Below are 17,585 nucleotides of genomic sequence, written 5' to 3'. Positions count from 1 at the left end.
AACACCAATAATGTGTATAATTACAATCAAATAAGCACTGTGGAGTTTCAGTTGTGATGGCAGTAAGGATAGAACCACCGAATACAAGGTAAAAATGAATTCAGTTCAAACATGTCCCCGGGCATAACAATTTTCATACTTTCACTAATATAGGCAACAAAATGTAGTTTTATTGTGCTGATTACAGCTGCAATCTTGAGTAAGATCAATATATGTTACATATATATGCTAACATTGTTCAAATGAGTGCTAGGAACGCTGGTGGATTCTCCGTGATTAGAACGGCCAGCCTGACGATAGCCGCCATATTGGATTTTAAAACTGCCTTGAAAACATTTTACAAAGAGCGTCACATGCTTATGTTAGTTCGTAGGGGGCTTTCATATATCACATTATGTTGATGAAAATTCAATCTTTTGAATGGTATGCTTGGAGTTGTAATTGTATTCTTGTTTCACCAATTAAATATCTAGTGAATAAGACCCGGGCAGCGTGATGACGATGGATCGTCCGTGATTGTTTACCCTAGTCATGTTAAGGGGAATGATGATCACAGCATACTAGGCTAAAGACTACAGTATCAAATGGTAGGAGCTAGTTTAAAGTAAAATATAATAGGGTAAAGTACCGAATGGCCGGCCTCTACTGTAATGCGACCACCGGTTAATCTAAGTAATTGAGACACAGCAGGTATTTCTTGAGAAATTGCAGTTTCCTATAGTATTTTGGTTGCTTAGCCTTTTGTTCCGATACGTATACAAACCCTCGGTCCTTTAACATAGGAAGTAGCTAGCGGCAGCTGGACGGTCGTAAGCTTCGAACAAGGGGAGAACGGTAGTTAACTGCTTGTCCGATCGTCGCGCGCCGCGCGACTGGGAGGTAAACAAATCACATTTTGCTTTCGGCCGCGTGGTGAAGACGTGTTCGTCATCGCTCTCTGCCCGCTTCATCGTCGTATGCTTTGTTTATATTGTGTTTTTTCTACTAATGGTTTGTTTGACTTGAAAATGAAACTGTAAGTACACTGTTTTCATTTTCATTACTTAATTATGAACCCTTGAATTATGTCTCGGTGCCGAGGACGGGCGCGCTCGCGCCGAGTCATGTATTTGGGCGAAGGGTGTAATTGAAAAATGTAAGTACTTTTTTCATTATATTTTTGCCCTGTGCGTTCGTTACCGAGAGTGTGATTGCGCTCGGCACGAACTTTTAAGTTTGTATAATAGAATGCAATGAAAGTGGATTCGCAATTGCAATATTCTTTTCATTTTCATTTATTGATTGCATGAATTTATCTGGATCAATTTTCGTTCTTACCCGGGAATTGATCCTTACGATTTTTATGTGAAATGAAATCGCAAGTGCAGTATTCTGTTTCATTTTCATATATATTTTATGATAGCATCATATTATTGGATCAAGTTTCCGTTCTTACCCGGGAATTGATCTTTTCTCCTTTAAGTTCTATGAAGTGAATCGCAAGGGCAGTATTCTGTTTCATTTTCATATTACTTTGCACTGCTGTGCGGGGGTGGGGGAAGCGAAGGTCTGCCAGGAAGTCGTCGGAAAGCTCCCGCGACTCCCTTGGTAGCCGATTCTTCGTCTTCCTTCCTGCCCCCCGCTCAGCTTCTTCATTGTATTTTGTATTTGGGTCTTCCTTGCGTTCGGGGTGGGGCATGTCTTCCCCCCGTGCGTGAGGGAACCCCTCTTACTAATCTATCTTATGTTACCGCAGGTGCTACATCCGTGGGAGACGACCTTGGAGTAGATGTAGATCCTCACGAGGTTTGTACTCGTTGTCGGGGCGAGAGTGCTCCCGCAACGAGCCCTGTGTAACGTGTATGCATTCGTCAGAGGCGCAGTGGGTGCTGTACGGAGGACACAAGAAGTCATCGGACGTCCAGTTGTACTCGGGGTCTTCCGTCCGCTCTGGGTGGGGTTCTCTCCCCCCAGGCGCGAGGAATCCCCTCTAACTAACCCGACTGTTGCTTCCGCAGGTTTGCCATCAGCGAGGACGACCTGGAACAGGTGTGGGAGTCGCTGGGACTGCAGGGGTTGATTCAGCGGTTGGCGGGGTCGGCAGTGGTCACTCATGATACGGTAACCACTACAACAACCACAATCTCGACACCAGCATATGAGATGTCACCGCACCTGTGTACACACCACATGTCATGTCGGTAACACCCACGGCTGCAATCCAGAACCAATTCCTGCCGTCCGCCAATCAGGACGGTGCCACCGCCACCTGGGTTCTTTGTATTGCCGAACCCCGGACTGCCGCTGCCCCAAAGAGTACCCCCCCCCCCCCTGGACCTGCCGCCAGTGCGAGGATGACGGTAGCGGCCGACAGGACGCCTGTCTCTCCTGTGGTACCTGCCGTGCCTGCCGTACCTGTTGCTGTCCCAGCCGCTCATTCCCTTTCAGATCAGGTGCCTGCTGCTCATTCACTTTCAGATGTTCCTGGACCTGTTCCTGTTGTTCCTGCTGTTGGTGATGCTGTCACAGTCTCAGGTCTTTCCGGACAGGTGCAGTCGGGCCCTGTTGCTTCGGCAACTGCCCCGGCTCCTCCTGGATGGAAGACCTGACGCCTGTCCTGCGGAGCCTGGCGAAGAAGAAGAAGAGAGGAAGAAGGTGTCGTCGTCGTCTTCGTCGTCTTCTTCGTCGTCCGCTGCCTCTCCTTCCCCTTCGACTTCTAAGGCCAAACAGCCGAAGAAGAAGAAGGTTGCCTCCTTCCCCCCTAAGAAGACTCCTTCGGGATCTTCTAAGGGCCCGGCTCGCTCAGGCGAGCTGGGGAGCTCTTCTGCTGGTCCTCCTGTTCCTTCGGGAACGGGGCCCGTCGCTTCTTCTGCAAAGAAGAAGTCGACGGGGACCAGAGGGCACCAGCCTCGGCTGGTGCGTCCTCACCTGGTGCTAGCGGGTCTGCCGCTAAACGTTCCAGGTTTCCGTCTCGGCCGCTTCTCGTTCGCGAGAAGCACCGAGTGGACGCTCTTCCAAGAAGACCGTCCAGCCAAAGTTTTGTTTTTGACGCCCGAGCTCGCTCGCCGTCAAGACAGCGGCGCGGAGCAGAAGACTGGCGAGAGTCGTGCACACAACTCTCGCCAGGGCCAGTGGACGCTCTCGCAGCGATCAACTGGCTGCTCGGGCTAACGTGACGGTCGCTGATCAGGTCACGGGTTGAGGCGAGGAAGGAGTCCCCGCGGCCGCCGTACCGACCAGCCACGGCTGGTACCAGCGACTTGACGCGCCGAGAGGACGCTGGCCGGTCTCGACGCGATACAGAGCCTAGCAGGTCACCCGTCCGCCGCCGTCCCGATGGGACCAGGGCGGAGACGGTGACCAGCGGCAGCTCGCCTGACGCTAGAGATCGGTCTCGACGTTCTCAGCCGAGCCAATCGCCCCAGGCGAGCGGTAAGGCTAGGCCTGCTGCTCGACCGTCACCGCGGGTTGACGATCAGCAGCAGCCCTCCACGCACGCTGGTCCTGCCAGCGAGCGAGGGGGGAGCGTCAGGTCTGCCTCTCCCATAACGGGTTGAGGCGAGGAAGGGGTCCCCGCGGCCGTCGGTACCAGCGGCTCGACGCGCCGAGAGGACGCTTGCCGGTCTCACAGCGAGCCTAGCAGGTCACCTGACGCCGCTCCCATCGGTGACCGGGCGGAGACGGTAACCAGCAAACAGCTCGCCTGACGCTAGAGATCAGCGTCGACGTTCTCAGCCAAGCCTCTCGCCTCAGGCGAGCGGCAAGGCTAGGCATGCTGCTCGATCGCCACCGCGGGTTGACGATCGGCAGCAGCCCTCCAAGCACGCTGGTCCTGCCAGCGAGCTAGGGGGGAGCGTCAGGTCTGCCTCTCCTGTACCTTCAACCTCCTCGGGCTACGCCGGGAGGAGCGAGGTACCTATGAGTGATCGCGAGAGGTGCGCCGCTCGCGACGCCCCTATGACGCCGTATGGACCAGGCACGGTTCTAGGACCGACCAGGAACATACGCGCAATTAGCTGGAGGCGACCGTCAGGGGTCTGCCGCTCTTCCTCCTTCTGAAGGAGGAGTATCTAGGGATCTATTCTTGTTGGAGGGACTGGACGGTCCTACTCCGCAAGACGCGGTTTACTCCCGAGATACAGAGGAATTTGCAGAAGTCATTAAGCTGATTCGTCAGCATAATGACCCTGCGGAAGGATTGCCGCTCCCACCAGCAGAGCCCACGTCTCTGCTCGAGTCGTTTTGGGGCCCGAGAGGGAACCCAAACCGACGGTGGGTCTGCCGCGATCGGAGCTTTGCCGATTCTGTCTCGAACCAGTGTCTCTCGTCTCCGGACAAGAAGGCTCTCTCAGTTCTGGCCGGTCGATCAAGCTACTTCCATCTCCTCTACTGCGACAGCGGCGTTTTCTACGTGTCTTCGGACACCGTATTTAAATACTCCTTCGGTCCTCCTGAGAGGTTTCGACCTCGACGAGGACTGGAATGAGTCGGAGGACGGTTCGGTCTCTCTCCTGTCAGGTGTCGATCAGCCCCACCCAGACGACGTTCACAGTGGCGGCAGACTTACCTACAGTGAGAGTTGTCGTAACCCTCCGCGGGAAAACGTTTTCTCCTGACGATACGTTTTCCCAGACTCTGAGAGGCCATCGCCGCAAGGCGATGGCTGCTCCTACTCTTCTCCAACTGCTAGTTCCACTGGGAAGGCGAGCGAGTATCCAATTCCTTCCCCATTCCCTCTCTCCTTACGGCTACGAGGGAAAGGGGAAGGATCCTACAGAGATTTCTTTGTAGGATCCCACGTTCGGGACTGCGCTACCGGGGGGACCTTCGGGTCCTACCTGACGTAAGCCCCGGTCGTTGAGGAGGAATCCTGCTCTATTCTCGATTTCTACGGGAATCGAGAGGACCACCAGCCGATATCGTTTGACGAATTCGGTGGGGGTGTTTTCGCAGACTGCTTAGAATTCTACGGAATTTCTAGCGCATTCAGAGTGTTCGAGTTTTTACGATCTTCAAACACTTACACGAGACCACGGTCCAAAGTGAGCGAGACGAGAATCCCCCCCCGATATGTTACACGATAATCGGGAACCTCGCCTATGCTCGAATTCCTGGAATTTCTAGCATTATGAAGAAGACTGCTGCTGAAAGAAACTTATCTCACAGTAGGCGACCAACCTGGAATAGAGGAGATCGGACGGGAATATCCAGTTTGGCTTGAACTATCGTCTTAGTATTCTGTTCACCATTGAAGCTTTCCTTCGAGGAAGACTTCTCCTTCACTCTCTTTGATAGAGAACGAAGATGGTCGATCTCCAATCCTTTTTGTTTTCTTGAAGGAAAGAATTTAGGATGGAGATCGTTGTTCAGAATCCTACAAATATACTACGTATATTAACCTCGCGACATGATTCTGCTAAGCAGTTGAATTGTCCGAGGGGTAGGCGCATATCCTAGTTATTCTACGGATTGCGACTTAGACGAGAAGTATTCTAATTGAACTGCAACTCGGGGTTGCCTGCAACCTCCCAGGAGTTTTCAGTTTCAATTTTATATACTTATGGTTTTGTCACGACAACACCATTTCAACTTTTATATTTACCGAATTCGTCCTCGCCTAAATATAATTGCCCGAGCATATCTTTTATGCTCGGTAGTTCTAGCCGAACGCATTCCTTCGTGGAATAATGGATTACCTGGCAACTCAGGATGACGAGTCAGCAGGCTCAACACTGCGTATTGAACTCCTGGTAGCAGCTCAGTATCAGCTGGGCCTCCGAGATTCACGGTCTGTATGTCTCTCTCTCCCCTGCTTGATTGACTACCGAACCGTATCTCTGCCTAACAATCAGGGACTTAGGTCTCTGATTAACGGGGATTCTCGCAATAATGAAGGACCATCTACTGCGGTGACGCTAGATTCCATCGCCTTCGACATTGCGAGAATTTTCAACAGAGATATCTCTTGGACTCTTTCATCTTTCTGTTTACCGCACTGGTAACAGAAGTCTGGTACAAGTCTCCCGCTGCATCGCACTGCGATAATGCGAATGATTTTGCAGACATCTGAGTTTGTCTTCAAAATATCTCGTATTCGTAGGTGTACAATTGTTCATTGTTCAACCCGAATTACAAGATGTGTCAGAAGACATCGCCTACTCTCCGACCTGACAGCTCTACCTCCAAATGTTCAGCCATGAGAAGCAGTTCTTCAGGCGGCTTTCACCTGTGTTTTCATTACCGAAGAACGCCCCGCTTTCATTGCAAACTACGACTTCTCACCGGACAGCAATGAAATAGCGGTTAGCGTTTTCAGTCATTTGTAAGCACAGGTTATGAATCTTGAGATCCTTCTCTCGATTCATATGTGAAGACGTAGGTTGCATTCAATATCTACCTTCGTCTTCAATGGTACATAGTGTTGTTTCTCCTTAGCTGAGATTCAACAAACATGAGATGTTTTACCTTCAGGGACCTCGGTCTCTAGAAGGTAATTGACTTTCGCCTGTTGGGTACATGCCTTAAGAGAATCATCACCTCGCTGTCCGGCATTGGTGACAAACAAATACATCATTTGTTTGGTCTCTCGCATAAACCCTTTAAAGGCGAAGGTCACGTGACTTACTCGGATGCTTTGACAACTTGCCTCCTACCGAACGCAGTCAGTCGGCAGCTGTCAGAGCGCCCGAGTCAGTTACGAATTACGCTGTTGACTTAGTTCGGTGTTACACGCAACCATTACTTTCGTTTTAATAGCTTGTCACAGTACCCATACCATTGACACCCACCATGAGTGTCCGTGTCCTATCCACTACCGAGAACTTCGCTGCATGGGGATAGGAGGATGCGAGAGACTTCGTTGCTAACGGACAGACCAGTATGGGTACTGGACATCACCGAAGTAGAGAAGAGGGATAGGTCATGCGACTATTTCCTTCTTTTCCTCTGAGGAACTGCATGACTTCTCCTGCGAAGTCAGGCACCCAGGGGATGGGGATCCGTGACGCTCGATTTCGTACCGAACTTCGTAGCGAAGACTCAAAACCCTTCGGTCCCTGACGATTGGTTCGAGTCGTTCACAATCCCCTCCCTAATGGACTTCACCGCCTTCGATGCGAAGGAAATGCTGCCTTGTCCACAAGAACTTCTCCTTGGCGCAGGTACTGAAGGCAGGGGTCTGGTCCAACCAGACCACATGCCCTTCCTTCTACCTTCGGGATATTGCCCACAGGTCCTTGGATCTTTTTCCTTGGGACCCGTGGTGGCTGCTCAACACGTTGTGTAGCGAACCCAGACCCTCGCAGGCTGAACAGCATCGAGTCCTGGTGTGACCGTAAGAATGGAGGGTGAATGAGAGTGTGACTGGCTCCTCTTCCCATCTTTTTCTTCCCCTCTACCTGTGGTTAGAGGGACACGGTCGTCACCCTGCTGGATAAGGACAAGATGCAGGTGAGCTACTCAACAGAGCCCCATCCTATCCCTTTCACTAGGGATAGGAGCGTATATCCACCACTTCCTCCAACAAGGGGGAGGAAGTGGATGCCAGCTTGAGACAACCCATACTTTATGTTGCCTCTTTGCAAACAGGAACAAGTCTTGATTGCTGGTACGAAGAGATACGCTTGCCTCTCTCTTAGTACTCGGCCCAGAGGTCTGACCATTGATCCTGCGGTGCACACCCCGATCAATCGGACAGAGGCTTGGATCCCTCCCTCGCTCTTACGACCAGGGAGGCATTCCAGGGATGGACGAACACCAGTCTGTTCATCAAAAAGACTCAGATTCCTCCCACCAAGAAGTGAGTCTTCCTATTGTTAAAAGGACCGAGGGTTTGTATTACGTATCGGAACAAATGACAATTTGTCGAAAATTGCATTTTTCCTAACTATACAAACCTGAGGTCCTTTAACATAAAGTCCCTCCTCATGCCACCCCTCACTCTGCGTATTTTGCATGGGCCAAAAGCAAAACAAAAGTGATTTGTTTACCTCCCAGTCGCGCGGCGCGCGACGATCGGACAAGCAGTTAACTACCGTTCTCCCCCCCTTGTTCGAAGCTTACGACCGTTCCAGCTGCCGCTAGCTACTTCCTATTGTTAAAGGACCTCAGGTTTGTATAGTTAGGAAAAATGCAATTTTTCGACAAATTGTCATTTTAACAATTTAACATTAGTTTTTAGGGGTTGGCTTTAATTAACCTAGAATTTACCTTTGAACTCTATCCTACGGTAAGGGGGACCTAATGGAAATGCAGGGTTTTGGGTGGGGTAAATCTTTAGGGAGACTTATACTGTACAACTTTTAACACACTTGATGCAAGGTTTTGCCATGTTATTGTGTTTTATCCTCTTACTTATGATATTTGAAATGCAAAATACAAGTAGGAATAAGTTATAAATAAATCAGTAATGGAGCCGTTTCACAGGCAAAATACACTTAGTACTACTACTATTATGATGCTGGATGCTACCGCGCATGCGCCATGTTATAGGGGAACTTTTATGTCAGACACCAACTCCTAAGTGAGCGTAATGGTTGGGGGGATTTTGGGGGGATATGTATTTAGCCAATCACATTGCAATATTAACCCTATATTGCGCTAGGACCGAGTGAAGAATTTGGGCGGATTCATATAGTATTGAGTTACATATATTCCTTTTCCTCATTTGCTTTATAATCGTGTTATATTATATCAAGCTTTTATTTCTGTTCTGTTTATCATAGTAGTATTTGTTGAAAATGTGCCTTGACATGTTCTCACTTCATAATTTTGCCCTATTTCTCTTGCAATATAACCTTATAATTGAGGGCATGCCCAAGAAAAATACCTAAGGGGTGGGACTAGAAGGCGGTTTTAGGACGTTTCGATTCTTTTTGTCAGAGGTCAGTGATGTCAAATTGGAGGTTGCTCGGGAGTACGTATTTCATACATGAATTATACATGATTTGTACACAAGTCACTCCCTTCTCTTTCCATTATTCACGTCTGGCTATTTTTGTTTCATCATTTAGAATGCATTTCTCACCCATGACAATATCTTTGTTAAAATTTTACCAAATTATTAGAACATTTTTACATATATATATATATATATATATATATATATATATATATATATATATATATATATATATATTGTGTACAGTGGTCCCCCTGTATTTGCGGGGATGCGTACCAGACCCCCCCGCGAATAGTTAGAATCCGCGAATGTTTGGAACCCCTATAAAAACGCTAAAAACAGCCTATTTTGTTAGTTAAAACTTAAGAAAAACCACTAAAAATTTTCATTCTTGGTTTTTTTAATAGTTTTATCACAAAAAGGGCATTTTATGATGAAATTGATAACAAGAAACCAGGAATTTGTGGATATTCTCATAGAAAAAAATACCACGAATGCGCGAATTTTCCGCAAAATAATGCGGGGAAACGTTCCCGAGAGAAATCCGCGAATGTGTGAGTCCGCGAATACGGGGGTCCACTGTATATATATATATATATATATATATATATATATATATATATATATATATATATATATATATATATATATATATATATATACAGTGGTACCTCGAGATACGAAATTAGTCCGCATCTGAGGCGGCCTACATATCATGAGTTTTTCGTATCTTGAACCGCATTTTACGTAAAATGGCTAATCTGTTCCAAGCCTTCCAAAAACACCCAGTAAATTTCATAATAAAGCTAAATACGTACTAGTAGTACTAATATGTATGTACGTACCTGTAAATAAAGTGTATTAGTGTACATGGTATACAAGAAATACTGTACGTACATATGTAGTAAAATGTGGAAGCTTACTTTTCGAGTGAGGCTATCTCCGAAAGTGACGACAGAGGAGGAGGACAAACGGCAGAAAATTTGTAACCTAGTACGTACACTTAACTTAACGAAACACATTAAAAATGTCAGGAGACATAACTAAACTTTACGAAACACATTAACCAAACCATAACACAACTTTACAAAAAACTTAAAATTAATTTTTTTATTTTTTTTTTATTTTTACATTTTTTTTACTTTTTTATACTTTGTTTTTTTTTTCTTACAAAATTTAAATTTCTTCGCCTGCTAATGGATCCCAGTCCGTTTACGGAATTTTTCGAACCACCCATGAGAACCCTTGAACTCTGAGGTTGCCGTTGATGTCCCCTCTCCTCCTTCGTCTGCGGCTTGGGCAATCAAATCGCCGAAAATAGCGCTGGCCTTATGGCAGTTTGCCGTCTCGGTTATCGTATCGCCAGCGATTTCTTTGTCCTCAATCCATAGAAGAAGCAGCATCTCCATTTCATCATGCACATGGCTCCTCTTGTTGGACAAAATAGTCACGCCCTTGGAAGGTGTAGCTGCTTTGATGCCTTCCATCTGCTCAAGGATGGCGCCTATCGTCGATGGATTACGGCCATATTCCTTAGCGATCACACTCAACCGCATGCCAGCTTCATACTTTTTTTATTATCTAGCTTATTGTCTGCATAGACAGCATTCTCTTCTTTCCGTGAACTTCGGCAACTTTCTTGGGACCCTTGACTATACTGTACGTAATTAAGTTATGTAGTATACTAATTAAGTTCTCATACAACACGATAAAGTAGTACAACGAAATCACTAACACGAATTTACGTCAACAAACGAAATCGTATTTGTGAACGAACGAATTCCGTGTGCATACGATAACGCTGGTGAGAAGCAATGGCTGAAGAATAACGCTGCTACGTATGATGCATGATGGGATCATGGAAGAGATCCTGACCAGTAGGAGAGCAGGATCATATGGCGGTGACTAGCATCAGGAACCAGTGGGAGAGCTGGAGGTTGGTGGTGAGTCTACTCAGTTGGCAGCGTTTGAGTTTTAAAATTATCGGTGGTCCGGGCGAACCTCGGACTTTACAGCAACAATCTTTCGTATCTTGAACAATTTTCGTATGTAGAGCCACAAAAATCTTCGTATTTGCTTTCGTATCTCGAGTTTTTCGTAAGTTGAGCCTTTCGTATCTCGAGGTACCACTATATATATATATATATATATATATATATATATATATATATATATATATATATATATATATATATATATATATATATACTATATATATATATATATATATATATATATGTTTTTGTTCATGAAACTTACCTGTCAGATATATATATAGCTGTATTCTCCGACGTCCGACAGAATTTCAAAACTCCCCGGCACACGCAGTGGGCGGCCAGGTGGTTAGTATAGTCCCCATTCGCCGCTGGGAGCGATATCAGGAATCATTCCCCATTTTCTATTCAGATTTTTCTCTGTCGTGGGCCGGTCGGTAAAACAACTGTTTACAGACCTCCGCCTAGGATTTTGAAACTTCTTGTGCTAACTTGAGTATTCTGATTGACTTTTGGTTTTGATTTGGCTTGTTGGCTTGGCATACGTGATAGTGATTTGATTGATTTGGCTTTGACTTTTCTTTGATTACGATGTCTGGATCTAGCTCTGCTAGCTTCAGGGTGTGTAAAGTTACAGGAATGTAAGGTGAGGTTGCCGAAAGCTTCGGTAGACCCTCATTCGGTGTGCTCGAAATGTCGTAGTCATGTATGTATGTTGAATGATAGATGCATCGAGTGTGAGCAATTGACTGAAATTGAATGGAAGGCATATGATTCTTACGTGAAAAAGCTTGAGCGTGATAGAATCAGGAGGTCTTCCTCTAGAAGTGCTTCTGTGAATAGAAGTCAAGGTGAATTGTATCTCCATTAAATCCTCCTGTAGATGTAATTCAACCTAATCCTGTTTGATTGCCTCCAAACAATCAGGAGTGTCTGCAGAAGGAACGTATTATCTACGATCATGGAGTCAATTTCGCGCCTTGGAATCTAAAGTGATTGCTCTATAATCAAATATGAATAATTGCAATAAAAGTGTTAGTGCATCTAGTGTTGTGGAGGCGTCAGATCGGTCCCATAATGCCTCTAGGCCTAGGCCCCTGCCGGACTCCCAGGCCTTAGGAGAGGGCAAGCCGAAAGCCGAAGGAGGGTTACGGGATCTAATGACGGTCTGACGTCCCCTTCGGCAGAAACTGAGGGACGAGTCTCAGGCTGCCGGTGTTCGTGCACGGGCACGGATACTTAAAGAGTGCTTCTCTTCTTCCGAGGCTTCCTCTCCTCGCCGAGGTTGGGACTCTCGGAAGACCTCTCTGGGGATGGGGAGCGGCAGGGGCGCAAGGTGTCGCACAGCCGCCGTCGCCCTTGTCGCCCTCGTCGCCCTCTTAAGAGAGGTTTTCAGAGAAGAGGACGCTTCACGTTCTCTCGGATCAGTACATATATTCATCACCTGAAGATTTTGAAGCTTTTCCGCCACAGAAAAGGAACAAACTTCATCAGGGGAGGACTCTTTTTGAGCGTCCAAGTCGCTCTAAGCATGTTCCTGAGTTGAAGGAAAGGGCATCCCCTCGCCCATCTTCCTCGCACAGGATGAGTCCTTCTCCTGATCGAGAACTTTCCCCATCAAGGAAAATGCTTTGGGAATGCAGAACAGTTAGCTTCCTATTTTGAGAAAAAGGAGGCAGAACCTAGTCATCGGAGGAAGGATAGGTGGCCTGCCTGTTAAGAGGACTAGGCAGTCCCCGGCTCCTTCTCTGTGTTTTTCGGCCTTTGAGTCTCCTCCTAGTAGCCGACGCATTAGAGAACGTGATTACGTTCCTCATGAAAGGGCGTCTAGGAGAGACGAATTTGACAGAGACGCGAGTTGCCGCACAGGCGGCCGGCGTCTTTGTCAAAAGGCGAGGGTGAACGCTCAAGGATCCGTGACGGAAGTTCAAGCTTTGCATGATGATAATCACGCTCGGCGTCTTAAGCAACGAAGCGCTTGCCAGGACGCTCGAGAAGACGCTTTTTCAAGACGCACGGGATGCTCGCCAGGATGCTCGAGCTGACGCTGTTCAGGACGCAGCGCGTCCTACACATCAGGACGCTCAGCAGGACGCTTCTCAGAACGCGCGGCGCCTTACATATCGGGACGCTTGCCAGGACGCTCAAACAGTTGAGTCCGAAGCGTCAGGATATTTCACATGTTCAAAGTGTCGAAGTCATCGCGATCTTTGAAGGACGCTGATGACCGAGAGAAGGATTCTTCTAGTGATCTCTGCCCTACGGATGATGACGAACCAAATGCGTCAGCGACTTCAGACTATAAGACTTTGACGGATTTACTTAAGAAATTGTTTCCAGACAATTTTCAAGCGCCCGTTCCTTGCTCTCCCCCTTCACAATTTGCCTCATCGAAGGCCAGGAAGGCTCCTGGCTTCGTTAAGATGGCCACTTCGCTCTCTGCGAGAGCGGTTTAAGAGAGTCCAGGATTGGATGGATTCAAGGAAGGTTAAAGGGAAGACTTCGTTTGCACTTCCTCCATCTAGACTGAAAGGGAGAGTGGGGAATCTGGTACGAAACAGGAGAAAGGCAGGATTGAAAGCACCGTCTTCTTCTTGAGGAGATTTCGCCAATTTGGTGGACCGCTCCAAGGATGGTCTTATTTTGTCATCGGCTAAGGTTTCCTGGACAATGACGGAGACAGATCATCACCTCAAAGGGTTAATTTAAGACGCTAGAAGTGTTTAACTTTTTAGATTGGTGCCTCGGGGCCTTGGATGTACAATCGAGGATCAAGACTCGATTTCGTTGGAAGAGCTTTCGAGTGTATTAGCTTGTATGGATAGAGCAGTAAGGGATGGCTCTGATGAGTTAGCATCTCATTTTGCTACAGGTCTGCTAAAGAAGAGAGCTCTCTATTGTAGTTTTGCGGCGAAAGCAGTTTCTCCCGCTCAGAAAGCGGAGTTATTATTCGCCCCCTTCTCTACGCACCTATTTCCGCAGTCCATGATTAAGGATCTGTCGGTAAACTTGCAAGAGAAAGCAACAAGGGACCTCTTGACTCAATCTTCCAGACGACCTACTCCTCAGGCTTCTACTTCAACAGCTCCAGCACCTAAGAAGAAATTTAAGCCCTTTCGTGGAGCACCTTCCTCTAGAGGTTCTTCGAGAGGAAGGGGGTCCTTTAGAGGTAAGATCTCTCTATCAAGAAGGGAAAATTGACATCTCTGCCCTTCAGGACACCTGTAGGTGCGAGACTCACCTTATTTGCTCAGGCATGGAGGACGATAGGGGCGGACACCTGGACCCTAGATGTGATCGAGAGAGGATACAAGATCCCTTTCCTCTCTGCGCCTCCTTTGAGCACAAAGCCAATAGACCTGTCGCCCGCGCATACCAGTCAGAGAAGCAACAGATCTTACTCGACCTTCTAGATCAAATGTTGGAAAAGAAGGCCGTAGAAGAAGTCCTGATCCTGGATTCCCCAGGCTTCTACAAACAGGTTATTCCTGGTTCCGAAGCAGTCTGGGGATGGAGACCTGTCCTAGACGTCAGCAGACTGAATCTTTTTGTAAAGAAAGAAAATCAGGATGGAAAACATCTCAGTCTGTGTTAGGGGCCTTGAGACCAGGGGATTGGGATGGTGTCATTGGACCTACAAGACGCTCTTTATTTCCACGTCCCAATCCATCCTCAATCAAGGAAGTTCCTGAGGTTCGTCTTAAAAGGGCAGGTCTTCCAGTTCAGGGCTCTTTGCTTCGGTCTGAGTACGGCGCCGATGGTTTTTTACTTTCCTCATGCGAATGTAGCGAAATGTCTTCTTCCACCTATCGAAGATAAGAGTCTCACTTTACCTAGACGACTGGCTAATCAAGTCGTCTTCGGAGTCAAGGTGCCTGGAGGACCTTCAGACAACATTGCAACTGACGAAGGCCCTGGGCCTTATGGTCAATTACGAGAAGTCCCATCTGATCCCCACGCAGTCCCATTGTGTATCTGGGGATTCAGATGGATTCAGCGGCTTTTCAAGCGTTTCCATCAAAGGAACGTCAGCAGAAATGCTTAGAGAAAGTGTCAGCCTTCTTAGGGAAGGAAACATGCTCGGCGAAGGAATGGATGAGTCTGCTGGGAACCATTTCTTCGCTGGAGAAGTTTGTTTCCCTGGGGAGGTTGCACCTCAGGCCACTCCAGTTTTTTATGGCAGAAAACTGGAAAGACAAACAGAATCTAGACTCGACTTTGGTAATCTCAAAAGCGGTCAAGGATCATCTGAAGTGGTGGCAAGATCCGATCAAACTTTCGGAAGGACTGTCCCTCAACCTTTTGAGCCCCGACCCTAGTGTTGTTCTCAGACGCCTCCATGGTGGGCTGGGGAGCAACACTAGGCAAGGAGGAAGTGTCAGGCCTCTGGAGAGGGGAACAGAGGTCCTGGCACATAAACTTAAAAGAGTTGGAGGCCATTCGGTTGGCTCTTCAATTCTTCGAAGAACGATTGGTGGGCGATTGTCCAGATCAACTCGGACAACACTACGGCTCTCGCTTACTCAAAAATCAGCAGGGGGGGACACACTCTCGATCACTGTTCATGATAGCGAGAGGACATCCTTCTATGGGCGAAAGCTCGAAGCATAGTGATCCTAACAAGGTTCATTTCAGGTATACAAAATGTTCGAGCGGATCTTTTAAGCCGTCAACATCAGATGCTTCCCACAGATGGACCCTACATCTAGAGGTTTGTCAAGAGCTATGGAAGTTGTGGGGACGGTCCGCTAGTCGACCTCTTCGCAACCTCGAAAACGAAGAGGCTTCCGATTTATTGCTCTCCAGTTCTCGACCCGGAAGCAGAGTAGTCGGTAGATGCCATCCTATGGACTGGACGGGGATGGACGTTTACGCCTTCCCCCGTTCAAACTCTTAGGAGAGGTAACAAGGAAGTTTGCGGCGTCGCCAGGAGCGAGAATGACTCTGATCGCCCCCTTTTGGCCCTCAAGCGATTGGTTCACGGAGGTCATGTCTCTCTGGTAGACTTCCCGAGAAGAACCCTGCCAGAGAGAGTAGATCTTCTCAACAGCCCCACTTCGAGAGGTACCACGGAAACCTCTCCGCTCTGAGTCTGACTGCGTTCAGACTATCAAGAAGTTGACCAGAGCGAGAGGTTTTTCAGATCAGTGGCAGAGGCTATTGCCATGCGAGAAGAGCTTCCTCTCGAGCAGTTTATCAGTCGAAGTGGGCTGTCTTCAGGAGATGGTGTAGGAAGAAAGGTATTTCCTCCTCCACGACCTCTGTGAACCAAATCGCTTTTCTCCTGCATTTGAGAAATGTGGACAAACTGGCAGTGCCCACAATAAAAGGATACAAGAGTATGCTGTCAGCTGTCCTTCCGTCACAGAGGATTAGACCTGACAAATGATAAAGACCTTCACGATCTTCTGAGATCGTTTGAGACAACCAAAGTACTACAACCGAAGGTTTCCATCATGGAACCTTGATGTAGTTTTAAGGTTCTTGATGTCGGCTCCCTTTGAACCTCTGCATGCTGCCTCATTGAGAGACACTACTAGAAAGGCGATTTTCCTAACTGCTCTTGCTACGGCAAAAGGTTAGTGAAATTCAAGCAATTAGTAAATATGTGGGTTTCAGAGGACACAGTGCAGTGTGTTCCTTGGATCCTAATTTCTTAGCTAAGAATGAGAACCCATCTAACCCCTGGCCACCTTTGAAATCTTGAAATCAAGGGGTTAGCAGAGTTCATCGGACAAGAGCCAGAGAGAGTCCTGTGCCCTGTCAGGGCTCTCAAATTTTATTTGCAAAAGACCAAAGATTGTCGGGGGGTCCTTCTGAAAAATCTATGGTGTTCTGTTAAGAGACCCGACTTTCCTATGTCGAAGAATGCACTGGCATTCTTTTTACGAAGCACCATCAGGGAGGCCCATGCGTCCTGCTCGGATGGTGATCTGAAGCTTTTGAAAATAAAAGCATGAAGTGAGAGCTGTTGCAACTTCAATGGCATTTCAAAAGAATATGGCACTTAATGATATCATTAGCGCTACTTTTTGGCGAAGCAACTCTGGTGTTTGCTTCACTTTACCTGCGGTATGTGAAGACGGCATATGAGAACTGCGAGTCGCTAGGACCATACATATCCGCAGAAATGTTGTTGGGGGCAGGGAGCAGCACAAATCCTATCCTATAGGAAAAGGGGTAGGTGTGCTTTTTAATTTTGGTGTTGGTTTATGGTTGAAGGGTTAGTTGCTTGAGGACTTTCTTTCCCTTTCTTTAGCCTAGAAGTTATGGGACTAACTTCGATAGGTTAGGTCAGGTGGTGGTGGTTTTTAGCTTCGTTGCCCTCACAGTATGGTCAATATGGTCTAGTTCACATTGTGGTCACGCCCCCGTTGACAGATCATCTAGAGCGCACCAAACTCACACAGGTCACTACCTTGTTGGCAACTCTAGTAAAGCAAAGCAGCACTTCGGTTGACAGTAATCAAGAAGTCAGCTATGCTAACAGGTAAGGAATCAAGATGTCAATCATCTGCACTTGAGGTGTTTCCTAAATCCTTCTATTCTGTCCCTTTCCCACCTCCATGGTGGGATTCAGCTATATATATATCTGACAGGTAAGTTCATGAACAAAATGTTATTGTCATGATACAATAAAGTTTGTTCATACTTACCTGGCAGATATATATAATTAAAGTACCCACCCACCTCCCCTCGGGACAGTGGTAGAA

At 47.4% G+C, this 17,585-nt stretch overlaps 1 protein-coding gene across 1 annotated transcript in view; it reads left to right on the top strand.

Annotated features, from left to right (window-relative positions):
* The window catches only part of LOC135196929 (protein deltex-like), a 333,013-nt gene that overhangs the window by 7,457 nt on the left and 307,971 nt on the right, over positions 1–17,585 (top strand). The window lies entirely within an intron of this gene.

The sequence above is a fragment of the Macrobrachium nipponense genome, chromosome 18 (genome assembly GCF_015104395.2).
Source record: "Macrobrachium nipponense isolate FS-2020 chromosome 18, ASM1510439v2, whole genome shotgun sequence".
NCBI classification, from domain to species: Eukaryota; Metazoa; Arthropoda; class Malacostraca; order Decapoda; family Palaemonidae; genus Macrobrachium; species Macrobrachium nipponense.
This window is presented reverse-complemented; position numbering and strand designations above follow the sequence as displayed.